Consider the following 12221-nt stretch of genomic DNA (forward strand, 5'->3'; position numbering starts at 1 on the left):
TCCCGCAGTGCATGACTGATAAAGAGCTACCAAAGCCCAGCCACCCTGTCCAAGGTAGGACTTCTCTTTGGTGTCATTCATGCTCCCAAGTTCCCCATGTGATCGGGCCGAGGCTGGATTTCACCTTTGCTCATCTTCTTCCCCTTCCCTGCCCTGTCTTCTCACTTCCTTACTGGTCCTTCCCTCAATTAGTCATTTGTACATCCCTGTTTCTCGGGAACCCAACCTAAGATAAGATCTATGTTTTATGATTCCTGGTCTGGTGGTTTCCCCACTGCCGAACGTCACAAGTTAAAGAAATGTAGAAGACACTACATACTATCCCCTTACTTATTAATACTGGTCACTCATCCAGGATAGACGTTTTTCCTGTCTCAGAAAAATCACATAAACTTATTTCTCAGTATATCTTATAGTAATACTACTAAGAAATGTGTCTGCCCCAAACAATGACAAAGATATGGTGCTTTCAGGTATAAACTTTTTTTAAATTTTTCAAATTTTTTATACAATTTTTAAAGGTTTCTTTCCATCTACAGTTACTACAAAATATTGATGATATTCTCCATGTTGTACAATAGGTATAAACTTTTAAATATTTCAGTTAATATACTTTAGCAGCATGCTTTATATCCTTTACTAGTTACAAAGTGTTACAAATCCAAGAGGGACAATAAAGAAACTCACAGGTTGATGTAATTAACATGTCTCATTTGATAGTAGTATATAAAATAATTCATCAGCTCAGAAGTACGTGCCTACAAAATGATAAAGTTATTTTCTCAGTTTTCCCGTGTTATCTTGTTCCTTGAGGTCTAAAATGGCATAAATTTTATAAACTTTAATTTTCTGAGAATTCTCACAAAAACAGTGGTTCATTCTGCTGACACTCATCCCTGACAACTGATACCTGTATCAATCAAGGTCTAAAGGAAATCAGAAACTACTTTACACACCTAAAACAGGGACTTTAATAGCCGGTGAGTGGGGGCACAGGCGATGGAAGAGCTGTTGAGAAACCAAATAGGAAAATGAGGCAGCCCAGAGACTAATAGCAGCAGAAAGCCACGACCAGCCCTAGGAGAGAGGGATGAAGGAGGCAGCAGCTGGGGTGCCCTGGAGGAGCTGGTGCCCTGCCCTCTTCCCACCTTCAGGTCCCCCCCACTGGTGGACCCCTACCAAAGACCAACTGACAAGAAGCAGCCTGGAAATCAATCTAGCCTGCCAGGTTCGATCCCCGTCACAGGGAACAGAGCAGAGGAAGGGCAAGGAAGGCACACGCAGGCAAACGAGACACAGCACATCGATGTACTAAACGTTGCAACAAAGATCTGAAACGATCAAAGGTCCCCCACGCGAGAAGCAGCACGTCAAGGTCATTGCCAGGACTTCTAAAACCAGAGAATAAAACAAGGGCGAATCTAGTCTTTGATTGTACAGCTAATGAAATTATAAATCAAAACCACAGGGAAAGCCTTTCGACTCAGGTTTGTAGCAGCACTTAAATGTTATTTCAGAAAAGCTTCTCACTAGCATCCTTAGGAACAGCTTTGGGAACAGACTAGGCAGCTTTGCAAAAAAATGTATTTCCAATCAGGTCAAAGAAAAATGTATCTGGTTTGTTGTTCTTGTAGTCACCTAACGCCCAAGCCTTTCTATAAAATGTAAGAAATCTTGCTGCCTAGGTTTAAGCTTAAGAGATTACTGAATTTAAAAATATGTTTCTACAGTTTTGGGTGAAAATCATAGTGGGAACACTAGGTATTATAATTAATGCTTGCAATGATACTCATGATCAAAATAAAAGAAAAAGTTTATTCAAACATGAGTCTTTGAAGCACAAACAGTTTAGCAGAGAAAAGCCTATTGTGCAAACTGAACAAGCACTCCTTAATGTAATGAATCCAATGATTTGTTTGAATCATTACACTATTTTTTCCTTTTTTAAAATTTCAATGGTAATAGAATCAGAAACTGAAGCACAGTCAGATGCTGTGTTATGAGAAATTGGGATTTGTGGAAAACAGAAAACTTGGAAAATAGCCAAAATGTCATAATTCCACTAGCCCAAATACTGGCAGCATATTGGTATCCCAGGCACAAACCATTTATTGAGATCCCAGAATGGGAACCATTAGTGAGAGTTCTGTGCTAGACGATGGATAGTCTCAATCTGATTATAAGTCTAAATCAAGATGACAACTCCTACTTCACAGCACAGGAGAGCAATGGGGGAGAGAAACAGGGAAAAGAATGCATTTGCTACCCTTTCCACCATCCTGTAGCAAGACATTCCAAGGAATGCTACCACCTCTTAGGATGCCATAAACGGTAAATCAATTGTCTGGATTCCCAACAGTTTGCCATCCCCAATTAGAACTGTATTTCTAAATATAACTCACCTCCTCAGAGGAGGAAATCCCTACAGGAGTGAGAACTAAAGTTGCATGAAACAACTTTTTTTCCGCCTCTGGTTTCAGTCTACTGCCTTGTCCTTAAAAATGTTTGAATCTAGCAAAATTAGACTTTCACTTCTGAAGATGCAAGACCCAAAGGGGACCCCCAAAACCTAGAATCTGTGTCACACAGTTTAGCACCAAATAACTCTAGACTGTTTTACCACTTGGTATTTTTATGTGCGTTGTTCTCAATTCCCATCAAGGTTGTAAATGAGGTGGCCAAGGTCAGATCTCGCATTTCCTTGTTATCCAACAGCCCACCAAGCACCTAGTACATGCTCAATAAGTACTTTTGACATGATTAACTCCGATTTTAAAATAAAACCTAAACTATTGCATAAAAATTACAAATTACTTTCTGGAACACATTTGACCAGATAGTCACAAGGCTTTCTCCCTTATTTTATTCAGGCAGATGCTCACATAACACCCCTTGGAGAGGTCTTCTTTGACTATAAAATGAGAACTCCCTACCACTTTTGATCACCTTATCCTGCTTTCTTTCTCTTCTTAGTATATGGTACTGGATGTATTGTTGAATATATTCCTCACTAAAATGTGAGTTTCCTGGTCTTTCTTGTTCACTGCCACATCCCCAGTGCCTGGAACAGAAACTGGTTCAGAGTAACACTCAGTAAGTAAGTATGGAACAAATCAATACGTGAATGAATTAAATTTGTACCTACATATGAAAAATTATACATAAACGCAAGTAATTGGCCTAGAAAAGGTTTAAACTCCCATAAAAATTTTATCTTTAAAAATTTTTTTATTTAGAATTTATACACCAAAGACAAATAAATTTGACTTCACTAATTGACCACTGTAAAAAGTTCAAATGATGCAAATGCATAAAGTAAACCATTCAACCACTCTAAAAACAGGCATCCTGAAGCATCTGGGGCACAGTCTGGAAACTTTTCTCTATGTACATATAAGCATAATAAATGATTACTAATGAGTAGAAGTTATAAAGATTTCATGCTTTTTAATGTAATCCATTGAAATTTAATCTTTCAGGAACATAAAGAATTCTAAGAGCAAGAATCCTTTTTTTTTTAATCTTTAGATTTTAAATGTTTACTCTTGGAGTCTCAGTTTCCCCATGTGTAAAATGGGAATAAATAATAACTAACCCATAGGATTGGTACATGATACAAATGACTAAATATATCTGAAGTGCTTAGCACAGTGTCTGCACATAGAAAAAACAAAAATAGTTGATAAAGGTAAGTCAGTTCAGGGACCAATGAAAACCCAAGAGGAGGACTACCAGTGACAGTGAAGATCAAAGCAGCTGCTTGGAAATGAGGGCTCTTGAGTTTTGGAAGGATCCACCAGGCATCTATCAAACCTAGGGAAGGTCATTTTGAAGGTCATTTTAGGCTAGAGGAAGAGTGTGTTCCTGGAACAAGAATATTAACAGCTGGCAGCCTTTTGGAGGGAATGGTGTTTGTGGAAAACATCTTGAAAAGCTACCCTGAAAAGGGAAGGTGAAGCCACAAAGCAAGGAGACCGCACAACAAGGTGGAAGTTAAACGAAACATAAACCAAAAACTGCAATTGAGTGAGAGAAGAGAAGGGAAAGGATAAAAGAGTGAGAAAATAGAAGACCTGGGAACACAGTGAAAACTATGTTTATACTTATTTCAGTCTAGAATTGAGCTCCATTTTACATATAATCACAAAGTATTTTTTGCACCCTTTGACTATGCAATAAATTTTCCAGAAAGGAAACTATCATACAAGTTTTATAACGATTGAACTTCGAGAGTTTGGAATTTTCTAAGAATTGGTCAGTGTATTAGTTTCTTTTTGCTGTTGTAAGACATTACCACAAAATTAGTGGCTTAAGACAAAACGTAAGCATTATCTGACAATTTTATGGTCATCAAGGCTGTGTTCCTTCTGAAGGTTCTGGCATGATCCATTCTCTTCCCTTTTTCATCTACAGAGGCTACCCATATTCCTTGGCTCATGGCCCTGACATGAGGAGTCATGTCAGAGACACGTCAGAGTCTCCATGTCAGAGTCCTGTCTCTCTCATGAAGACCCTCGTGATGACCTTGTCACACTGGGATAATTCAGTATAATCTCTGCAACTCAAGATCCTTAACTTAATCATATCTCCAAAGCACCTTACGCCACATAAGGTAACATATTCCGTTTCCAGAAATTGGCATATGAGCCTCCTCGGTGAGGCCATTATTCTGCTTACCACAGCTACCACTTGGGGAAATCATGTCACTGACTGTCACACTGCTTGTGGGTTTTGAGTGGCTAATATAAAACACCTGCATCAGTCTGCATTATTCACAGTCTCCTTCTCAGTGTCTCTGAAACAGAGCTGAAAATATCTGACAACCTTATATGTCTCTAGTATAGTCCTGCCCAAGAATTTACACTTACTATATTTTTTTTACTTAATTTACTTTCTTTTCATTTTTTTGTACAGTTAGAGCATTGTTTAAAAGTATGTGTAAACAGGTTATATTAGCCACACACATAATACAGGAATCATTACAAAATGTCTGTTAAGCATTTATTTCCAAAAGGCATCATTGGATCTGATAGGACAGAGAACCACTCAGTTAGACGGTTAATTATTATTTTTAGTGAGCTGAGTGGTACCGGAAAATCTATCCTATGTATATGAAATCTGGTTGTAGCAGTAGCAGCAAGCGTGAAGTTGAAGGTAAATATTCTATGGGAAATATGCTAATAAAGTAGGCAGATGTGCTTACAGGGTACTGCTAATTTAACTGAACTTCTTTCTTACCTCTCCATGCATTCCTTCTCAGACACTACTCCCTTCCTGGCCAGCCCTCTCAGCTGCTTACCCTCTGCTTCCAGCCTTGTGGGCATGGAGAAACTGACAGATAATGAAGCACCTGGAGAGTCAGCTGAAGAATCACAGACAACTGGGCCATCAAGAAAGAAAAAACCAATGTCACTCCACTGATGAATGTTCTTCCATCAAAGGGCAGTGACAGCTAGAAGAGGCAGGATGTCCAGGAAAAGAGGGAAGGCAGTGAAAGGATAGTAAGACAGATAATTTAGACTGGGAGGACAGTGCTGGGAAATTGGGAATGAGGGCCCATTGGGCTATTTCAGGTTGTGGTGAACACTTCAAGCTGTCTATTATGATGAGGATGTGTAGAGAAGGAGCGGGGAAGAACACACAGTAAGGAAGCCAGAAAACAGGTTTGAGTGAACTCAGGCATACTCGCAGAGACTGGAGCATCATTTCACTACAGCTCTAAGGCTGAGTTACTTGGGTTCCCTTCAGCTGCAGGGTTCCCTTGTTCTCCATACTGGGTTTGAACTTTATGGTGAAACTGCCTCTTCCTCTTTGGTCTTGCCTCCCCCAACAGCAGGTATTTACTCATTGTCTTGTCCTCACTGTCTTTAGGTTTCTGTGTGTGTGTGTGTGTTTCCGGATTCTCTCTCTCCCCCTACACATGGCTGTTCTGAGGTCATGAGCCTATCCTCGATTCAGGAGGAACGCCAGGATAGTGGAGGCACGTCAGCATGACAGAACTTGATGACCTGGGGGCTGAGCCATCCCCACAGAGGTGGATAGTGCCGTGGACAGGAGCAGTTGCTAGAGTCAAGCTGCCTGGATCCTGGCCCCATCAGTTATTAGCTCTAACCTGAGCAAGTTACTCAACATCTGTAAACCTCAGCTTTCTCAGCTATAGAATGTGGCAAAAGATAGGAAATAATAGAACTTATCTCTTGGAGCTGTTCTGTATATTGAATTTTTGTAAAGGATGAAAAATGCTTAGCGCCATACCTGGCATTGGGTGAGTAACTCCTAAATGCTGGCCAAATTTCAACCTGTGGGTCAACAAGACCATTTATCCATCATGGGTTTTTTGCATTAATTTTGATGTATAAAATAGTGTGTTAACATTTTAAAATATTACATTAAAGTATTTATCATGAATACTAAGTTTCTTTGGCACCCTCTTAAATATTGTGTCTGCCTCAGTCACCTCATTGTAGATCTGGACCTGGTTATGGCAGTGATGCTGTGCTTCTGGAACCATCCGTTCAGGCAGGAGTCTTCCGGAATCCCATCATTTGCATTTTAATGTCTAGATTTCCCTTGCTACTCCTTCCTTTTGTGGACTATCTTATTTCTCTGTCCTATTTTATCCCTATCTTGGTTGTTGTGTAATTGAGTTATTGAGGTTTGAGAATATTTTTGTTTGCAAAATTTGTATCTGGAATAATGTCTGGGCTTGGACCAATGTCATTATGTAGGAAGCTAGCATATTCATGTATTAGACACCTGTCCTTAGTTTCATTTTAAAGGAAATTTATTCTTAGCTTAAATAGAATGCAGAACTGCTGTTCTTAAGTCAAGTGCCTGATAGGAAATGGAAGAGTTATGAAACTGAATTATCTTTTTACCAAAAAAGTCTAAATGTCATTAATACTTTAGAAGAAAATAAGTTTAAGCCAAAGAAAGTTTAAAGTAACTCTTTGCTGAAGCCTAACTCGTTGCTAAGAAAACTTGAACCCTAATTAATGAATTTGCTAAATTGAATGTGTTTGCAAAACAGCCCGGGGTTGATCTCAGTTAAAATATCTATTGATATATAAGGACTTAGAACTCTTCAAGGAAAGAAGTAGCATATTATCTCCTAGAATACAGGTCAAAACCTCAAATGCCTCTCGAGGCCAGGAAAGCAGTGAAAGGCATGAGTTGGAGGGTGTGGGGAAGATGGGAGGGGGCGGAATGTGAGGCACATAGTGACGTGGAGGTGCCGTGTGCTGTTCAGAGGGTGAAGTGGCCCCTTAGCTCCAGTAGATTATTGTCATTTGGAAATCTATACTAAGGTGCCTGATATTCCAATTTTTCAGGACAAGCCCGAAATGCAGATATTGATGTGAAAACACTCACCTTTTAAAATATTGGCTCAGTACTTTAAAAAAAATCACTCAAATGGGCAAAACAAAACACGACTAAGCTGTGAATTTCCAACCTCTGCAAAGAGAGTCATCTTTGTTATAAAGAAAAGGGAGAAAAGGATACATTTTTATTCTTTCCTTCTGAAATCCTATCTAGAGCATTTCTGAAGCGTGGAAGATTTTAATATTTGCAAATCAAAACACCTTCTTTGCTTTAGTGAGCCTAAAAGAAAAGTCCACTTAGAGGACATTGTGGACACAAAATCAAAGTTTTGACTTCCGAACAGCCTGACACAAGGGTATTTGACCAACTTTTCTGAGTTGAAGTGCCATGAATTTTTCAGAGCTAATATTCCCTTCAGTGAAGAGAAGCAATTGCATTGTCTTTGGATTGCGTTGCAGATCCTTTTTGTCATGTCCCAGAAAAACTCACCTAGTCTCTACCTCTTATTAGGTTTAAGTTCATTGGTTCTCCTTGTAGAATGACTCTCATTCCAAAACACTGGGTGTAACTCACAGGCTAGAAAAGCCCATTAGACCTACCAAAACTCAGAGAACCATAGGGGAGTTGGGTCGTGACCATATTTAATACTTAACAAAGAGAGGTACACTCGGAGGCATTATTATTTTTCCTTTGCTCCAGAAATACAAGGTGGATGTTTTGAGCAATTCCACTCAGGCCTCACCTCCCACAGGATTTATACAAATACATTTGCTCTTTGATGAAGGGGATTCTTAAAACCATTGGCGTACACCACCCTTGAAGCTGACTCTTTTGAGTTTGAGATGCTAAGCTGTAACCAAAGCAAGCTTGAGCATGCATTCTATGTCTGGAAAGTCTCAGGGTACTGGAGAATTAAGGACGAGAAGGTAGGACTGAAGGGAACCCTTGATCTGGACCACAGGAGAATGAGACATGGAGGGATACAAGCTTTGGTTAGACAGGCTGCTCTCCACCAAGGTGAGAGAAAAGAAAAGGAAGAAGTGAAAAGTGAAATGATTCCAATGTCCACTTAACAGATACCATCACATTAAAAATCCATGATATTTTCCCAAAGCCTCAGCCCAAAGCTCATATTTGCCAAATACTATTCAATATAATACAAGTTCAGGAGGAAGAAAGGCACTGGACAGCCAGTCCCCTGGAGCATATGACAATAGAATTTGACCTACACTGCTGAAATGCCCAGTTTGTTCGTCTGGGTCTCCTATGGCTAAAATTGAGAAATGAGATGACTGTAAAAGTTAGTGTCAGTGTGTCTGATACACATAGCCTTTGGTCCTTTAAACAATATTTGTCTCAAAAACTTCCCTCTTTCTAGAAAAATGAAATAGTATTTTTTAAAAACTGAAATATAAAAATGTTAATTCAGGTTGATTTGTTTTACTGGAAAAAAAAGTAGTAGGGTCTCCTAAAATCCCTATTGTTGTGAGTCTGTAGAGATGATCTCTATCTCTTTTAAATTCATCTTGCTGGTTTTGTCATTTTTTATTCAGGCTGCATCTTCCAGAAAGCCACTGGGCATCTTTCACAGCCTCGAAAAGATAACATGGATGAAAGATAATATGGACTCCACTTCAGGGAGCCTGATTTCCTTTCCATCGCCTGTCAGGACTTTCAAGGGGAATTGTCACTACCAGAAAGCAGTGACTTTTAGTTTCCCTTAAGCTAGATTTGGCATTCAGATCCTCACAGCGATGTAAAAGGCCCAAATGACTCTTTCTGATGCCAGTAAGAACTGCATGAGCAGACAGAATTTAACTCTTGGGTGCTATAAACTCAGCTTATGGCTTCTTCTTCTTAAGTTGCCCAAATCTAGCTGCTACATTAAAAACTTCTCTATGCTATTTTCTCATAGGGTTTCTCTTTTTCCTTATATTCCTCCAAGTGGGGCACAGATCATTCTTGGGGATGCCAGAGGCTCAATTCAGGAAATACCCAGCCAAGAACAGGAAGCACAAGTGGCAAAACACACAAGTTGGGGCAGACACTTGAGGACAATCAAGGAAAGGCTGAGAGTCATTCGTGAGAAGAAAATTATAAAGAAAAATGGATGCGGCAATCGTACCCCTTGGTATTTATCCAAATGAGTTGAAAACTTATATCCACTCACAAATGTGTGCGTGGAAGTTTAGAGCAGCTTTATTCATAATTGCCAAAACTTAAAAGCAATCAAGTTTTATCCATTCAGTAGGTGAATGGATAAACAAACTGTGGTACATCCAGACAATGGAATATTGTTCAGTGTTAAAAAGAAATGAGCTATCAAGCCATGAAAAGACAGAGGAACATTAAATTGCTAAGTGAAAGAAGCCAATCTGAAAAGATTATATATACTGTATTATTCCAACTACATGACATTCTGAAAAAGTAAAACAGTGGAGACTAAAAAGATGAGTGGCTGCCAGAGGTTGGGGGTGGAGACGTGAATAGGCAAAGCACAAGGGGCTTTCACGGTACTGAAACTATTCTATGTGAAACTACAATGGTGAATACATGTCATACATTTGTCCAAACCCATAGAATGAACAACACCAAGAGCAAACCCCAAGATAAACTACGGACTTTGAGTGATAATGAGGCATCAGTGTAGGTTCATCAATCATAACAAACGGACCACTGTGGTGCGGGATACTGATAGCTGGGGACGCTGTCCCGGCGGTGGGGTTTGGGGGGGCAGGGAGTTGAATGGAGGAATCAGAAGGACAAGAGAACACTGCTCGTGGAGCATGAAGATAGAATTAGCAAGTGAAAACAACACCACGGAAAACGTTCAAGAGCCTTTTTTCTTCTGTAGCAGGAAAAGCTGGAAGCTACTACTCCAGGGACCTGAGACTAACACTGAGCTCCATTACTGGCCATGGCATGGATTGCTCAGGTGTAACTGGAGCACAGGGTGTTTTTCAGTACGCTTATCAACATTTAGGAAGCTCTCAGAAACTAGGTGCCAGAGAGAAGGGGGTAGAGGAAAGGTACAAATATTAAGAAAACACAATTTGTGTTTGGAGGAGAGCTTACAGCTCCGTGGGAAAGAGGGACATTACACTCATTAACAATGAGGTTGGTGGGGAATGCGATGGGAGGAAGAGATGATCATGGGCTGAACAGACTAGGGCTGGCCTCCATGCTCCAAACTGGAGCACTGACTCCCTACACATCTGTGACCCTAGGTCATCTAACCAGTTAATGTTTCCTTCTAAATCAGTCTTATAAGTAAACGATATAATTTTAGGAGCAAGGATAAGATCTTTCTACCAACGAAAAATTGTTCCCTGTTTGCTAATGCCATGAATTCCACCCCTTCAACTTGATTTCATTAGCTCTGTCACCTATTAAAATGCAAATACTCTTAGGAGAGATTATACTTTAAGCCATATGATTCAAGTGTAACTTACTGTGAATTTATTTTTCAGACCTGAGGAGATGGCTTTGATGGAAGCAAGGATATAGTAAACTTGAGATCACTGAACGCCACAGAAATGTTTGGGCAGGAGACTGAGAATATTTAAAATAATCTGTTAACTGTAGGCTTTGGCAGTTCAATTTTCTTTTTGATTAAAATCTAAGGAAAACAGTGCTACCACTGAGTGTTTGCAAAGCAACCAGAACGTTGATTGAATGTTATTTTTACCATTAATATTGTTATTAATCTTGAAAATATACTTGGGGAGCAGAAAGTTTTGTGGGAACGAGAAAAAAGAGTCTTCTATTTATTTCAGCAAAGCTCACTGAGGTTCTACACTGGGGTAATAGAATATTCATTTGCCTTTCTATGCCCTCTAAGTATTTATTTTCCTCTGATTCCCTTGAGCTGAGGGGGTCAAGAACAGGTTTTGGCATTCCCATGTCCTACAAAACATATCTCCATATAGCCTAACCTACTTAATTTTCACCAGAATTTCTAGAAAGGTCAACAAGACCTAGTATGACCTTGAATACATGACCACGACCTTGGGTTCTCTCACGAGTATCCTGAATGTCTTTACTAGCATGTTAGCCTCCAAGGCCAGCTTCCCCTTAAAGTTCTGGCCAAAGCACACACATAAAGCCCTTCCCTTAGTTCCCTTAGGGATGCTAAGATATTTTTCACTTATAAACAAAAAGAAAATAAACATAGAAGGGAAATAAAGCAAAAAAACAGGAGAGGCTCCTGATCCCACCAATTAGTTACTTCCAGGGCTCTAAGGTCCTGCCCATTCCAGGCTCTCTCTAGAACACCCTAGAGAAAAAGGGCCCATATTGCATCACAGTACACACCCTGGAGCCCTTAACTCTCATACCCCTGCACACAAACACCTTATGACCTACCTACCACCAGGGACCAAAGAGCTTTCCAGTGCTGCTGCCTCCCACACCCTCCCACTCAATCCCTGTGTCTGGTCTGAGACTTGCCTCTCCCCTGGTTAATGAGTGACTTTGTCCTTCAGGACAGGCCTTCCTTCCCCTCACACCTCTACCCCCATACAATCTCCCTTGGATACTGGTTGACTCCATAGTAGGCCCAACAGATATTTTATCCACGTGATGGCATTATATCTACGTAACAAGAAACATACATACATGCACACCTATTAAAGCCAAGGAGGAGTGAGGGAAAATGAGCACTTGAATTTTTGCATCACTCTTCCACCTGGACTGGAAGAACTAGCCTTTAGGGCAGGGTCTGTATGTCTGTTTATATCACCCCCATGTCTAGCACAGTGCCTGCTGCAATTAAGTACACAATAAATAATTGTTGCATTAAGGAATGAATGAATGCATCCAATGATTTCCCCCACCACTTAACATCCAAAGAGAAAGACTAACTCAGTGCTCTGATACAGGCCCTGATAAACTCTGAT

This window comes from Mesoplodon densirostris, chromosome 1 (genome assembly GCF_025265405.1).
Source record: "Mesoplodon densirostris isolate mMesDen1 chromosome 1, mMesDen1 primary haplotype, whole genome shotgun sequence".
NCBI lineage: Eukaryota > Metazoa > Chordata > Mammalia > Artiodactyla > Ziphiidae > Mesoplodon > Mesoplodon densirostris.